Consider the following 17,271-nt stretch of genomic DNA (forward strand, 5'->3'; position numbering starts at 1 on the left):
GCAGCTGTGGGGCTGCGGCAGCGGCGAGGAGCGAGGCRGGAGGAGGCCTCGGGAGCCGCCGCGGCTTCACGTGCTGCGTGCGGGATGAATGTCCCTCTGTGAGGGTGCCTGCTGCTGCTCCGCACTGCAGCACTGGCTGCTCTGTTCCTGAGAGCTGCCTCTCACCTGCTCCCTGCCTCCACGTGCCAGCACAGGGGACCCTGAGCCCAGCACGCTGGCAAAAAGATGCTGCTTTCTCCCCAAACCGCCTGCTTGYCAGCAGGGAGCTGCTCTGAGCCTGGGCTGCTATGGAGCACCCATCAGTGAGAGCTCCAGAGCCCTTTCTTCTCAGCTGCCCATTCAAGCTCCCTGCGCATGGACACCCCATGGTCCCCAATGCATGGACACCGTGTGGTCCCCAGTGGGTGGACATTATGTAGTCCCCAGTGGGTGGACATCATGTAGTCCCCAGTGGATGGACACCCTGTGGTCCCAGCACGTGGCCACCACATAGTTCCTGACACATGGACACCACGTGGTCTCCGCTCTGGGCCCGGGAGCACCAGGCACTGGTGACAGCCCTGGCTCTGCTGAGAGCCCTCTCCGTGCCCGCGCTGTCAGGAACGCAGCTGCWTAATGATCTGAAAGGAAACAACAAATTTGTGATGCCCGTTTTATCTTTTTATTGACACCAGGAGTTTTGTGCCGGGAAGGYCATATTTTTTAAGAGACTGTGAAGCTGAGGACATACTCATACATCGTCGCTGCCAGCCATGGGCCCTGCAACCAGAGGAGGGAAAATGCACCCTGTGGGAAACCCCCCTGCTCCTGCTGCGGAGACAGCAGCCAGGCAAGGATCACGCTGTCCGGTGGACTTTTGCTTCTGGCTTTATTGCTTGTAGGATTAAATAAAGGTTTCTGATTACTTTTCCTTAAAGTAACCTTTTCCCTTCCTACTCTCCTAGTTGCTCTCAGACAGGGTTGTGTGTATTACTGCATGCGGAGCTGCTTGCTCACCGGATTAGCAGCCCGGAATATCCAGAGCTGGCCTGCTCTGCAGGCACGAAGGTCTGTAACCTCCTGTGCACCAAGAGACTCTCCTTCCCCTTCCAATCTTCCCACACACGCTTTCCCATGGCTTCCCCTCCGTATTCTCATTCCAGTGAGTCACTTCCCCGTCTACCTCCAGCCCAGGTGCTGACAGCCCCACCGGGTTGTTAAGCACATTACCCAAGTGATTTGCTGAATCGAGACTGTGTTAAAGTATTTCCTTTTTGTTGACTTTTTCAAAGATTTCCTGTCTCTTTTTCTTTTCCCGTCTGTCTTTTTTTTTTTTTTTTTCTCAATGATTCATCACATCTACAAATTAGCTTGGTCTGCAGACTGTGCTGTTGTCTTCCAGTGCTGGCGAAGCCAAGGAGAGGTGCTTGCAAATAGATATTTTCCCTACTATGCAGTGAAAGAGAGGGATGTTAGTCCCCGCTAGGAAATATAGGTACAGTCCATTATCTATATAATAGGGTCCAGGATGGCTGTATAGAAATCACTGTGGGAGAGAAACTCAAAAACCTGTGTTTGGAAACAGATTGTTGTGAAGTAAGGTCCAGACTTGAACATATTTCGTGCTTTAGCTAGTGCATTATGTCTATGGGGAGGCTGAAGAGGGCACTGAATTTTACTCTTTTAGCAACAGGAAAACAAACCTTCAGCATGAACTGGCAACTTCTATTGCAGCACTTGCAGCTCTAGCTGTGTTTACACAATTCTACACATTTATATATATATATATATATGTATATATATAAAATATATAGCCTAAATTTCTACAGAGAAAACAGGATTTGATAATGGCAACACCTACAGTCTGTAAGTGTGTTAAGAACAAAAAGCTTGTGAGGTGACTCTTATGAGAGAGGTACTCGTACAGAAATCTCTGAAAAATGCTATGGACATTGTATATGGAGCCCTTCAACACAGTTCAGAACCCCCTTATATATGTGCATATATAAGTTTATGTATATTTGTACATATATAAGTATATGTATATATGCACATATATAAAAATGTAAATCGCTAATATTATGCATTAACTTACAGGTTTAATATAGACATGATATTTAGATAATGCCTTTTTAMATATATATATAAGAATTTCCTTATATATTTTGTGAATTTCAATGTAGTCGATCTATTCTTTACTCATGTTTGCATTTGTGAAGGGAATTCACGGATTCTTTGACATGCTGTTTTGGTCTTGGTCCTTCCTTTGTATATAGAAACTCTAAAATTACAAATGTATAACCTGAAAGCAAATAAATATTAATATTTGCAACATAAACCCTGCTGCTCCTGCTGCATCCTGCTTTACAGGATACAAGGACCACGAAAAGCAGTTAAAGCAATGAAAGCTTAATTATTCTTTACTAATTACTGTCTGAAATAAATTAAATAAATTAACAAATTAAATGGCAAGGGTGTCTGTAATAAAAATGACATCATGTATGATATAATTAAATACACAAAACCATGTTTAAATAGCTGTAAGTACCTAGCTAAACCAAATTAATAAAAAATTCTAAGACAATATTGATACTTTGCCCTTACATCACACTGTTGTGAATAAAAGTTTGTCACAGAAATCATATAAGGTTTAATTGTGAGTATCTGGCACATTTAGATTTATTTGGATTTTTATTATTATTWATTTTAATTTCCATTGTAGTAAAAGTCCGTAAGAATGTTATCCCAGGGAGCTGGCATATTTGGCAGGGGGTGTGAAACAAAAACTAGTCCCTCAGTGTGTAAAATCACCTTTTAATGTTTCTGGGTTTTTTTAAGAGCTGTCTAAATCTCATGTGACTGCTACATGTTTTGTCTTCAGCATTTTGTCTCGATGTGATCACAGCAAAACACCTTAAATTAGCGATGCCACCACGCCTTCACAACGAGGAGTGTAGTGAGCGCAGCTCTGCGGCAGGACGTGCATTTGCATGGGCTCCAGGGATGAGTCGCATCCTCAGCCGGGACTTTCCCTTCCTACAGGTGCAAAGGATTTCAGCAAAGGATTTCAGTTGTTCTCGCTGACACCTTTTCTGCTGGGCTGTGGCACAAAGCAGGTGTTTCTGGCATTAAAAGGGGAACATATACAGCCTAAATGCTGACAGAGACCAAATGCAAGCAGCGTGAGCGGGAGCTAATGAAAACACTTTCAAAGCTGTATGGCTATGCCATRTTATTTAATAGCATGGAACTTGCTTAGCTTTTCCTCAACGTTGATTAATTCCCTTTCTATCATCATCTGCAGGCTGTGGTGCCCGATGCAGGGACCGTGTGCTTGTTTGCTGCCACCTCTGCTCTTGTTGCTGCTCGTCCCAGTGCCCTGCCCAGGGACATCCACAGACCCTTGTCACCACTTCTCTTTTTTTCTTTTCTTTTCTTTCCTTTCTTTTTTTTTTCCTGCTCACCTGCAGTAGTCTCCGTTCACATTGTTTTATGGTACTTTAGACATCGCGTTTTAACGGCTAAACATAAAAGCCACTGAAAGCATAAACAGGAAACTTGTGTTTAGGTGGGAGTGCCTAGGAATTTTATACTGCTGACCACAGAGGCCATGGGAGAAAGGAAATAGGAAAAACACTGTAAATACCTGGGTGACTAATGACTTGGTCTGCTCATCTGGCTTTTCGGAACATGAAAAGYTCAGCGTCTTCCAGGCAAAATACAGCAAGGAAGGCAAGACCATTTCTCCCTGTGCCCCTCCGCGGCCGGTCCCCTGCTGCAGCGCGACGTTCCCAGCACGTTTTACAGAAAGAGCAGCTTGTTTCTATGCAGCTGGGGCGTGAAATGGCCAAATAAACCCACCATAAATTGTGCCCCGCCTGCGGGGCTAACGGCGGTGGTGGCCGAGCGAGGCGCTGCGCCGCGGAAGGGCAGACGCCGGCTCCCTGCGTTCACAGCGCCGAGGAGGATGGAGCTGAAAGCGGCCAGACGCCTGCGCTGGGGCGGCAGCTGCGCGGGGGCCGCCTTTGTCCCGAGCTGCCTCCCCCGGGAATTCCCACTGTGGCCAAGGGGCCCTGGCGGGGCTGCTGGCTCCCGCGCTCCCTCTCGTTGCCGGGCGCGTGACTTGGAAGGGTTTTGTCCCCGCCGGTGGCACCGGCTTTGCTCGTGGGCACCTCTCGTGCCATGGAGGCAGGCGGGATTTCCAGGGCGGCCTCTGGGAATGGCAGTGTGGCAGCGTGGGGCACTCGGGGTCCCCGCGTGTCACCTCGGCCACAACATCTGCTCCCGTTGTTCAGAGCGGGCTCCAGTCTCACTCCGGAGCCCAGGCAGCTTTCTYGCATTAAAGCTCTGATTTGGCAGCAGGGTAAGAGCAGATGACAACTCTCTGGGCTTGCACCAGGCTCCGTCCTTGTTGACTGCATTTCCTGTAGCTTTTCCTTGGGTTTCAATATAAACCCAAGMATCTACAAGTCATGCTGATGTGCCAGACTGTTTAAGAGGAGGATCGGAATAGGGATGGGGGTCCTGCTACAGCCCCTGAGTCCTGCAGATCCTGAACGTGTTACTAAGTGGGGATGGGAATCACACACGGAAAGATAAGCACACCTCCAAATCCAGGCTAGGGTTTCATCCCTAATGAACTCGTAGTCTAATTGCTGAAGCAATGAGATGAACCATAGCGATTTTTGACACAGAGCCTTGGAGGAAAGCTGTATTAACAGCCAGGCATGTTCCTTTCTAGACTGTATAAATACCAAAGTTTCCATTAATATAGATATTCATACGCATATCCATATCTATGTTTTGCATATATATATATATTAGAGATTATTTATATATTAGAGATAGAAATGATTATAATTTGACTCAGTCTTCATAATAATTCAGTTACCTTTTCCTATACAATTATAAAAATACAAAGGGAAGGTTGCTGTGAATATAGAACAAGAGGCCAAACTTCTACAATTATATTTCTTTCTTCTTCCACTAGCACTATACTGATGAAAGATGCTGGATCATCCGAAGTATCCTCTTCTCTGAGCAACAGATAYAGCCCAAGAAACAGCAGTACAACTTGGCCAACATCGTGTTACCGTGCTGATCTGAGAGGACCCATATCTGCTAAGCAAGCACTGCGGTACCTGAGGCAAGCAGGGAGACTCACGGATGTCCGAGGAAATAGCTAAAACCTGGCACATAGGTGCAAAACTACCTTGGGACGGGGCTGCCCCAAAGYGAAAGTCACAGAGGAATGTGATTGCAGTTGCAGTTTTGGATCTKTCACTGCCCTCCACACCTCCTGCAATGCAGGGCCCCGAGGGAGGGCCACGCATTCCTTTCACACAGGCTGCAGAGCAGCACCGTGCTCGGACGTTGACAAAGCAAGGAACTGCCCAGCGAGCCAACGGGAGACACGCGTTGGGCATCTGATTCCGGGTGGGAAGGATATCTCTCCTTCCACCCAGCCAGGCGGATGCATCAGCTCACATAGCTGCAATAATGTCGTGTCCAGGAGTGTTTGGTGGATAAAACACATCCTAGGATTTTGCTTCTAAATCCCCTCCCCTGTGTAACACTGAGACGGGGCTGCAGCCCGAGACTCTCGCCCGTTAAACGCCCAAGCTGCCGAGCTCCGAACTGAGGGCTTCCTTTTGCGGCCCTCGCTTCCGCCCTGCGCGCGGTGATTAAATATTCATTGGCACAGGGAGCAGCGCGGGCCGYCGGGCCCAGCACCCCCAGCCCGGCCTGCAGGGCCCCTGTCACTCGGAGCCACTGAATATTTGATTATCTCCTACAAAGCAGAGCTTTGGCAGCGGGGAAGCTGCCGAGGGACCCAGGCAGTGAGAGCTGCCGATGAAGGGAGAGCGCGGAGGGACCTGATCCCAGGCCCCGCTCCGAAGCAGGCAGAGGAAGGATTTAAACACACATCTCAGCATGGCTGCTTGTGTTTTAGCTATTCACAGCAGAGGATGTGACACTTCCTTTCTGTTCTCTCCTCCTCGGTCTTTTATGCTGGTTTAGCTGTGGTTTAGGCAGCGTGGAGTCCAGCAGGAAGGCGGAATGAGGAATGCTTCATTTGTGCCCTGAAAACGGTACAAAATGAATGGATGAAAATTTGATGAGAAGTTTTTCAACCATTGAAGCACCTCTCTTAATAATTCAGATGTTTGATTTTTTTTTCTTCAGCATGCAGTATGGATTAGCACAGAAACTTTGGTTTTCAGAAAAGAAAAAAACTCTGAAGACTATAAAATAAAGCCAGCTTGTAAGTGTATTCCACTATTATGTGAGCTTCTATTCTCCTGATTCTCTTAACTGGTGGCTGGCACAGGCTTTGCACTGAAACTTCAGCATATAGGGAATTTTCGCAGCCAACCTCTAATAAAAAAAGTTCACGACGGAAATGCTGACAGGCAGTGATCAAAGCAGCACCCTCAGGTGTTGCTGTGATATACTGCTTGCTTACTAAAACACAGCAGTTCAAAAAGCCTGGCTGTACTTAATTGGAATATACAGTATTTCCATCTTGTAGAGCTCAGCACTAAAGGGGTTTCTTATTTCCTTTACTCTGCTGTTGCGCTGCTACTTGCTCAGAAGAAGATATTTAGGACACCAAGTTTTGGTTCTTCGCATGGAACAAAGATCCCAGGACTAGCCATGGGATGTACTTCAGCTTTGTAGCAAGGCTGCTCTGTGGACACTCATCCTCTTTTCACACTCAGACCATCCTCTCCTCTTCCCAGCTGCAGGGAGCAGCTCTTCCCCCGTGCTGGCTGAACACAGTGGCTGGACGCCAGTAATGTCACCTACCTATATGAAGAAGTGACACTAATGATAGACATATAGACATAACCATAGATGTAGTTTTGGCAGCTTTAAAGCAATACAACACCCAGTCAGGGAACTTTYGCTTTGACCAACGCAGGCTCTACCAGTCACCATTTATGACCTGGTCATCTAGACCTTTGAGCATTGTTTGGGTYAATACTTAAAGTCCACAGCTCATTCTCTGAAATTGGGATGGATCTAGAATCCTAATTTGGGTTTTGCCTGGCTATTAGGGATAAAATTCATGTCTCAAGCAACAGACATAYCATGAGAGAACGCAGCACTGTGCCTCGTCTTCATTTTAAGTCACTGCTACAGAGCAGTGACCGTGAAATGAGACCTTTTTGAAAAGCAGCCTCCTAGMATTTTTCCAGTGTGAGCAAAATAAAATGTTTTCTAAATTCACATTCTCAGAATCAGCTAAGCTGTTTTGACAAAAAAAAAAAAAAAAATCTGAAAATTCAGCCTTAGGCATACACCTGCAGTATAAAATATCAGCCCAAATGGTTAAAGTTTGGTAAAGTCTGAAAATGTGGTTTTATAATAGGAAATACTGGGCAAAATTCATATCATGCAGCACTACTAGCCCTGCCTATAAAAAATATTTCCTTATGTGTACCAAAGAGCTTTATACCAACTAGTATTGCARATGTAGTCAGTATTTCCTAGTGTGGAATAGCTCAGTAATTTTGACTCTTTGAATATTACCAAGTGCAACTAGACAACATTAATGGAATAATCCCTTGATGAATTTACTTTTTAAATAGAAGTTTGCTTTGAATTATGTTGAAGGAAAATGAATCTTTAAATCAACTCATTTCCATTTAATTACTTAGATGTTAGTTAAAAACAGCTGAAGTGACTTTTTGTTTTTAATTGTGAAAATTCTCTTCCAGGCTGAACTTTTCTATGCCAAGTTTCAGTGCTGAGCACATTTTTACGGTCTAGTTATAAACCTTAGAAAAACAACGTTTATAGGAAATGTTGACACAACCTTAACTAAAGTGGTGCTAGCTGACACCTCTATATTTTCAATTTGGGGATTTCTACTGGGAAAATATAAACGCTAATGCAGTAAAGGAAGCCAACTATAATAAAACCCTCATAGTCTTCCTGTTCACCCCATGAAGACCTACTTCAAAAAGCACCAACTCAGACTAGGGATGAGTTGAAGTTAACTGCATTCCTCTGAGGGTATTAAAAATTACCTGCAGGTAGTTCAGTCTTACAGTTACTTGCAAAACTTCAGTTCAGTGAAAGTCTTGTGAATATTCATTAGAAAAAAAATGAAAAGAAAATGAGAATGTGCATATGTTTAAAAACGGTGCTAGTCCATTTATATACCTCCCAGTACAACATGAAAAGAAGAAAATAGATTTTATAGATACCAGCAAAATAAATGTAAGCACACACAGGGGACAAATAAAACAATAGAAAGTGAAAATGAAGTTAACTTTGTTACCTGAATCTCACCTCAAATAAATTCATAACGGACTGTGGCCTCTAGACTTAGCTTTCCTTCAGCGTTACAGTGTTAGTATGGATTCGTGAGCTAAGATCAGAATGACTCTGTCTGGATAAATTCTGAGTCTTAAAGAGAGAGATCTGAATGTCTTTGGTAGCTAATCCTGCCTCAGGAATGAAAGTCAATCACATTAGTGATATAGAAAATAGCTGGCTTCGTTGACTGCATTGAACTCTGCCCAGAGCTTATAGTTTGATAATAAAACAACATCACTGTGGTGCTGAGCATATGTGCTTAGAGAATATCACTCTATGGGTGGACTAAGTATTGGGAGGAGGATGCAGAAAAAGATGGTAGAATAAACTMAGAATTTGAAGATGAAATTCAGAGAGAAAAACAGACTATATTGCTTAAGCAAAAATTGTGCTACATCAACCTGACTGCCTTCTGTGATGAGATCACTGACTCTGCAGTTAAGGAGAGCACAACAGAGGTTGCTTTCCTTGGTTTTAGCATGACTGGATGTGTGGTAAGCAGGCTGTGCCACCAAGATCAGAGGACAGATGCTCAAAGTCTATCAGGCAACTAGATGAGTAGTCTTCTAGATTAGACAGTGGGGCCAACGTTGTTTAACATCCTCCTTAGATGTTTGGATGTTGATCTAGGCCAGTGGGTAATATGCTAGAGGGAAAAGCTTCAATTCAGGAGGACCTTGAGAAGCTAAATAAATGTCTATGAGGAATCTCACGAAGATCAACAAAGGGATAAATATCACAGTACAGTCTRGAGCCCAAGTGTTGAGCAGCAGTTCAGCAGCAAAGGAGCTGGAAGTCCTGGCCTAYAGCGGGTTGAACATGTGTTAGCATCAGGCCCTGGGGCAACGAAGGCCAGCTGCACACCAAGCTGTATTAGCAAGACTGAAGTCAACGATCAGGAGAAGTGACTATTTCCTTCTACTTGGCACCCGTGAGACCTCATGAGATGCTCTGTCCAATCTGGTCCCTCTGATACAAGGGAGATGTTGATAAATTGCAGACACKCCAGCAGAAGCCTGCCAGGATGGTCAGGGGCCAGCGCACACGGCTAGGAGAAGGGTCAGAGAGAGCTGCCTCTGTGGAGCCTGGAGAAAAGAAGAATAAGGGAAATCCTATTGCTGTCTTCAGTTACCTAGCGAGTGACTGCAGAGAAGAAAAAGCTGACTCCTCCCAAAGGTGCACAGCTAAAGGACACAAGGCAAGACAAGCATCTAAAAGGGAAATTCCAATTGAAAAAAAAAAATCATAGTGAGAACAGTTAAACACTGGAACAGGCTGCACAGAGACATTGTGATATYTGTGTTCTTCGAGATATTCAAAACTTGGCTGAATATAATGGCCTTGGTTTTGGGAGTAGTTTGGAAAAGACTTCTCCAGAAATCCTTTTCAACCTGAATGATTCTTTCTTTCTAACTGTTTGCTGTTTAAAAATCACCCAGACTTGCTAGCTCAAGAACTGGGTGGGGGAACCAAGACAGATGATTGTCACATCTGTCATTTATTTGCACTGTGGAATGGGACTATGGTCATCTAAGCAGCATTTTGAGGGCTTTCAGGAGACAAAATCCAACTTTGGACGGATCAGTTGTCGATGAGGACAGATACTTGCCTGMGTCTGACAGTGAAGCCCGGTCTGCTTTTAAAGGAAGGTACTCTGAAGACACTATGGGCATTAGAAAACGCTTGCCTAACTTTTTCTTTCRTTAATATTGTACATACCCTTCACCTCTTTGGAGGTGAACACTAAAAGGTATATGCGAAGCCAAAATTAYAGTAAATAAATGCAAAACATTTTGACCAAGTCTTAGATCTCTAATGACCTCTCCCTATAAAGCTGTAACCTACTCTATTTCATGCAGTTAATAAACTGTAGCATTTTAGTTCAATGAGGCACTTGCTGCTTTTATCGTTACTTTTGTATTGTCTAATTGTCCATTTTGGAGGCAATTTGGATTACATCCTAATTAAAGCCAGCTGTACCTGACCTTCTGCAGCTCGCAAGTGACCTCTTACTAAGGTATCTCTACACGCAGAAAGAGCTTTGGATTTTTTTTTTTTAAATTTGCTAACTTTTTAGCCTTGCTGGCAGCAATTTATATTGTTTCTGCCCCCTGACTCCTGCTTCTTCTGTCTCCTCAGAAGGTTTCACAAGATATCACAGTAACCTTGGCAAAAATGTGCAGTCTATCTTAAGGTTAAAGCTAAACTTCTGTAGTACATTATTTTGAGGTTTAAAAGAAAGATAGTAAGTTTCAGTATGTACCTGTCAGTACCAAATGATTGTTCATTTCCTGTGAATTGGGAATAAAGTAATAACATACATCTGGTGAGCTAAGGCATGTTGCTTATTTCTTTTTCTTCTCTGAGCCGTATCCTTTACCAGCTGTGAGACCTCACCATGCAGAATCCCCAAATACCTTTAAGGAAAATTAAAACAAAGGAGCACAGGAGTGGAAGGGACCCCCTGGGTCTCCAAGCCCAGTCCCTGTATCGTGTCACTCGATGTCTTTCAGCAGCTGCTCACGCCCCCTCTCAGAGTCCTTTCGGTGCCCCTGTGCTCACGTTGGAAGCCTGCTCTTCCCAGCACTGATTGCTCCACTGGCTAGAAAACTTCTTTAGGTTTCTAGGTAAAATGTATTCATGGAGAGTTTATGCCCATTTGTTCTTGTGCCAGCACTTCACTTTATCTTCAAAAGATCTTTTCCTTCCACAGTGCTTAACCTCTTGGTGTATTTGTGGAGAACAATGACATTCTGTATCGGCTTTTGTTCTGCTATAATAAATAAGCCAAACTCTTCTGGGCTTCTTGTGCAAAATAGGCTTTCCATGCCCCATCAGCTGCCTCTTCCTGAGCAGTCCTCAGGTCATGTTTGACTCAGAGAGCTGTTGCTGGAGGTTGCATTTCAGGCCAAGTCTTGCCAACTCATTTTGTTACTTGCATTTTCTTATGTGAATCAGCCAGAAAGAGGTGCTAAAAGGATCTACATCACAGGATGTACTGGCTACATTGAGAAAAACCCCATTACAAGTATTTTTAAATGTTAGAAGCTTGTGAGCTTTGCAAAGCAGTGGGATTCTGTTGCTGGGCTCAGAAGCAAACACATGGGAGCCCAGCACAAGAGCTCGGCCAGGGAGGCRGAGGTGTGGAAACACCAGCCCTGGAAACCCGGCTGCCAGAATGAGGATTGTCCAAGGGAGAGGTGAAGCAGCAATTTTCTATTGGACTGCAAGGGATAATGAAGGAAGTGATTAGACTGATCATCAAGCTCAGATCTTTATATTCTCTCAGCATGAAAAACACTTGACACATAACGATACATATTTACAAGAACACAGAATTCAATCTGTGATTTTTTCATAGAGTCATATCTGCAAACACAAAGTATGGCAAGTGGAATTTGCTTTACACTGTAAATACTGTTTTCTTCCTTCATATCCCTAAGTCAGAACAATGGAAAAATATAACCAGACTGATCAGGGAGCGAAAAGATTCACATGCACTTAGGCTGCACAGTCCCTGTGCAATTTAATGTAGAAGTTTAGATTTTGTGTTCTCGTTGTTCATTTCTAAGGTGTGACTTGAATAAAATGCTTTGGGGATAAAAAAGAAAAAAAAAATAAAAGGCCTTATTGACTGAATGCCGGTAGGCAGCCTTTAAAGGAATAAAATTTAAATATTTGTATTTCTTATTATGATACCAGAATGAGAAATTTCTTCAGAGTTTCACAGGGGATTCCAAAAATTAAGACTCTCTTTTCATGATTCTTGCCAGCATTGGSCTATGCCCAGTAGAGTACTTTTCTTTAGTGTCATGCACAGCATAAATATCATAGTTTTATCTGATAGTAATGAATCTCACAGACGAATCGTTCTTTTCCAGCCCTTTCATATTATATTCATAAAGTGCAGCTTGAATCATTAAACTAACATTAGGCTTACAACAGCATTCAGAAGAGAGCTGAATGGGGATGTCCCTGTTGGGTTAGATGTAATGCTCCCACTGCAGAGAACGGCTGCCTCAGGCACATGCAGGGGCTGCCTCAACTGCACTACTAGTTCCCAGACAGGAGGAAAAAAAAAGAAAAAGGAAGAAAAAGATGTGGTTTGTTCAATTTTTCTTTATTTAAGAAGCATGTTTACAGTCATTACATACAGCTCAAATGCACTTGTGTTAGTCAAACTCTTTGTACCTTTTCTGCCCTTTGYGGTTCTGTAGACACACGAGTGCTGTCTTTGTGCATGTAAATCYTGGTGTGTTTTGAAGATATTTTTCCTCAGTGACCTGCTTCTTGGGCTGGCTAGGGCTCAGATTGCAGTGGTTTTCAGTGGACATTAAGCGCATGCTGGTACTTTCTCAGGCAGGAATGACCTCTTGAAGTCAGAGCTGTAAAGTGCAGCTACTGTGTTTACTCAGTTGAGGGACAAATCCTACTCCACTGGTCTCATATTCTCAGGCTGGTGGTGAACTTTTTTGTTTTGCTTATACTGTGCTCCAATTTCTCATCCTCCTGTGGCATTGCTTGAAAAATGACTGATTCAGGGCTAGGTCTGGGTCAGACACACACCCATATCCGTACGTCAGCTTAACCATAATGTCCCATAAATGAGAAATCAGCCACACTGAAATGCATTTGCTTAAGCTGGGTAACCTTTTTTTATTCTCATATCTACAAATGAGGCTATTTCAGGAACTGAGAGTAATTTGCTACGAGCAACAAAGTTTATATAGCCAACATAAACAATCCTAAACTTGCTTCATGCCAGGGAAGGAGGGAAGGGGGTGGTATTTCTTCTGCTACCGACACAGGCTCTTTTGCTTGAACAATATTTTTGGCAGATGTTACCATATTTAACCTCCCCCAATGTCACTGTTTATTTAAGGCCAATATAAAACACCCCTGGCCCTGCTCTTAGATTTTCAGTCACTCGGCTGCCTTTCAGGTATCCTTTTAAGCACATTTTTTGTGGTGCCTTTGGAATCACCAACTTGGTTCCTTTAAACAAAATACTTCCTGGCAATGATGACACCATCTTTGGGGGGCAAGGAAATGTGCTGTACCTCAGTGCTTTCTGTGCACCCTGTTCTCATCACCAAACGTCTACCTGGCCTGGACCTTGCTACCAACATAGCTCAGTTGTGACTACTTAGAGAAAACTGCAGAATAAGTGTAGCTTGTACTTTGCCTAATGTGTACTTGAGCTCGTGGCAATAGTTTTGCCTGAAGCCGGATTGCTTTGTTTTATCAGATCGACTTATGAAAAACGCACTTCTGGATTTTGCTCTGCACATTTTTTTGCGGTATATAAAATGTATTTGCAACTATAAATCATCCCCCACTTTCTGTTTGATTTTAAATCAGATACTTGTAGCAGTAAAAATAAGCTCCCAATCCTTACAGATGGTTGACTAAGTTATTTCAGATAATGGCTTACGGGCAGCCAACACGGCCACAGCTTTCTATCGAATACAGTTGTTTTTCACCCCTAACTTCAGGCTGATGCCTCCTGCCCCGTGAGAGAGCAGTGAGAGTTTGGCCTGGGCTATGTGCACTTGCAAGCCACTCTGTGCAAATTATTGGTGTCCAGTTTGGCACAGGCTGGAGCAGAAGTGCGCTCCAACCAAAGCCTTCCCAGTCACATCCAGCTGCTCCGCCAGCAGCTGCAGCTGTGGAGGAGCTGCCAGCACGAGGCTCTAGCTCCAGCAAGCCCCTCATCCACAGCCTGGGGACACTCCGGCAGGAGCATCCGGAGGGTCCACGCGGGCAGCCGGAGCAGACAGGGARAGCCGCCACGCCAGAGAATTCCTCACCTTTCTCGTCTGCTGAGGCATTTGTGTCAGGTTTGGCCTTGCTGCGACCTACCTGCACCCTGCCTAATGTTTCTCCCAGGTGTTCTGCTTCTGTTTAAACAACATTTCCTTCTTTTTTTTCTTTATTTTTYAGGTAAAGCCCGGAAGCACTGGCACTGGATGCTCAGAACTTCTGGTCATGATGTTATTCTGTTTTTCTCAGCTGAAAATATTGTCTATGACTTTACTACTTTCACCACCATCATTGTTTTGGCTTTCCTGTGAAACACTGTGGGAGCCAAACACAGCCCAAAGAGCCATCCTCAGAAGTGGTCTCTTCCAAAGGAGGTGCAGAACATGCGCAAGCACGGGCTCTGTATSCCTAAGGACACCTGCCAGAATCCTGCTGATGCATCAAGCATTGGAAGACATTTGGCATAAGCCATGTCCCCAAAACTTCTCCAACTGTAGGTAGTAGAAAATGTTCCCCTTTTTAGATATTTCTTTCTTTCTTTCTCTTTTTTCRTTCTTTCTACATAAATAAATGTTTCTGCCTTTCCCTGCTGCAGTGTGCAATAATCACAGTCACTTTTGGTTTCCCAGATCTCACAGAGCACTTATCCACTCCTATTTTAGCTCCTGCCTCAGGATGAGTGGTGTGAACTGCTGTCATGCTGCTCTCTCTCTGTTCTGTTCTGTGCTTCTGGGAGCTTCCTTCACCTCCAGAAAACATCCTCTAGTTCCTCCTCAGTGGCCCAAGTCCTCCGTCTTTCCAACAAGTGCATCTTCTTAATGGCACTAGGAAAATTTTTAACCCAATGACAAGCTCTGTTTTCACTGGTATACTCACAAATTGTGCTGAGCTGAGCGCATGAAGAGAGTGCTAATAAATAAAGCATTGGCTTGCTCAGGGAATGGACAGAATGAGACATGCTGCATCAAGATACATATGCGTGCTGTGAGATCTGGAATGTGGAGGAGGTTACAATCTCCAAGAAGGTAGAAAGGGGCATGACTACGACTTCTCTCATGGTGGTTATTGCATCAAACAAGGGTGTTCTGAGACTCTTTGTGCACAAATAGCAGAATCAGCCAAAGGATTTTTTTTTTTTATGAATGGGAGGTCTTAACAATACAGTCACTGACTGGTAAGAGAATGCAGCAGGATGCAGGCTGTCCAGCACCTGCTTGGAATTACTGGGGATGTTTTTTTGTAAAAGTAGAGAAAGGAATCCAACAGAAGGGATCTCTAGATTTTAGGCTAAGCAGTAAAAAAGAATTGCTTGAGAGTGCGAAGGTGAAAGACATGATGTGTAAGAGGAATCTTGGAATCATGAGATCATGGAATCATCGCAAAGAAATTAAGGGGAAAAAAAGTAATGGACTAAAAGTGCAGAGATTTCAACAAACTTAGATAACTAGTAGCTAAGTAGACATGAGCAATTTTGCGTGGGCATCTGGCAATTTCCCAARGAAAAGTTTTTAATGATGAAAGTATATATTGTTTCACTTCAAGTGTAAAAAGCGTAAACTGTTTACACCATGGTCATTGATAATATATGCTAAAAGAGCGTAAAAAMAAAACAAGTCAGATCACTTATGACACTCAGAATCTAAGCAGCCTGTTCATGCAGGAAACAGAATCTGTGCAGAGTTCTGGTGGGGTTTTTTTTTTGTTTGTTTTCCTTGATCCAAAATTAGACATAAAGTCAAGAGACATAAGGGTAACAAGTTCATTAGTAATAAGACGGCATCCAAAAAAGGAATGGAAAGGGAAAGAAAGCTATAAAGTCAAGAAAGCGGAACAAACTTTATTTTTTTTTGTATCAGGCTTAACTCAGAAGATAACTGTGATCACCTATTTATCCTCATTAACACTAATGATCACAAGGTGTGATTTCAGCTTATACTAGCAAATAGGTTAAACAATATTTGGAAGGGTATGGTGTTTTCATATCCCCTTGGCCTGATAAACTTCACCTGTGATTAAAACCATTCCAGGAGGGAGCAAAACTTTGGTTGGACAACTATATCCAGATGCAAGTTCATCAGTAGTTCTTTATTTCAATGCAGGCATCTTTGGGAGGGATTCCACAGGAATCTGTTCAGTTTCCATTTCTGCTTGATGTTTTTACTGAGGAGCTGAATAAACAAATGTATTTATTAAGTAGATGATCATCATAGAAGATGATGTGAAAACAGAGGGACTGCAGATGAACTGTGTGACAGGTTTAGAATTAAAAATGATCTTGAGAAATGAAGAAGTGGTCTGGAAAAATAAATAAATAGATAAAGAATAGGGACAAGCACAAAGAATTACCCCTAGGCAGGATGGATCTCCCGAACAAACACAGGCTGAGGTGCTGGCTGTTTCTTACCTTACCTGTCAGCTTCTCAGAAAAGAGCCTGCAGTTGTAGTAGCAAGGAGCAGGAGTCYGTGAAGTCAGGCTCTAGCAAAAGAGGAGCCACAACACGGGGCTGTGTAAGCAGCAGTGCAGGTTGGAAGGCACACGAGGATTTCCATCTGCTCTGTTCACACTGCGAGGCTCTCAGCTGGAGTTCTGCGTTCAGTTATAGTCAACGTCCTTCAAAAAAAGCCTGTGATCTCATTGCCGTGATCCTAAGGAGAGCAACAGGAATGGTTAGAAGTGAGGGAAATCTTTCTTCCTTTTCCTGGGAGGAAAGACTGAAYGAAGCAGCTTTGCATGGCTGCAAGGGAAGATAAATGATAGAAGGAAAATGAACGTAACTCTTCAAATACACGGAAGACCATGTGAAAATGAAATACTCTTTTCTTCCAAACCCCTTGTTCAAATCATAGTCAATGATTTCCTTTTCCAGCAATAAGGAGAATTTCCCAGGAGCAGCAATAGTGGGGGAGCCAGGTTAGGTTCTCTGGGATGGGGAAATCATTTCCATCAATGGAAGATTTCAGGAATGAGGGAGGCAATGAGCTATCAAAATTCATGTAGAAGTAGTTGCTCCTGTTAGTGGGTAATTTTGACCACTTTTCCTGTCTTTAATTCAATTTTATGGAATTTTGCCTCATCGTATTCACTTACGTTTTGTTCATATGTTCCCTTTTGGGGGAGCTCATTACTGAGAGCCCTAAACTTTAGCCATTGACTTCACAACTGTTGCTTTTCTTTTTTTTTTTTTTTTTTTTTTTTTTTTT

At 43.5% G+C, this 17,271-nt stretch overlaps 1 long non-coding RNA gene across 1 annotated transcript in view; it reads right to left on the reverse strand.

Moving 5' to 3' along the window:
• Window positions 1-16,145: 16,145 nt before the first annotated feature.
• Window positions 16,146-17,271, reverse strand: part of LOC112955479 — a 1,598-nt gene continuing 472 nt past the window's right edge. The window contains exons 2-3 of the long non-coding RNA XR_003250892.1: window positions 16,480-16,716; window positions 16,146-16,238 (exon numbers count right to left, since the gene is read on the reverse strand). This is a non-coding gene — a long non-coding RNA (uncharacterized LOC112955479). The remainder of the gene's footprint in view (window positions 16,239-16,479; window positions 16,717-17,271) is intronic.

Source organism: Nothoprocta perdicaria, unplaced genomic scaffold (genome assembly GCF_003342845.1).
Source record: "Nothoprocta perdicaria isolate Ctin4 unplaced genomic scaffold, notPer1 scaffold_57, whole genome shotgun sequence".
Taxonomy (NCBI): Eukaryota; Metazoa; Chordata; class Aves; order Tinamiformes; family Tinamidae; genus Nothoprocta; species Nothoprocta perdicaria.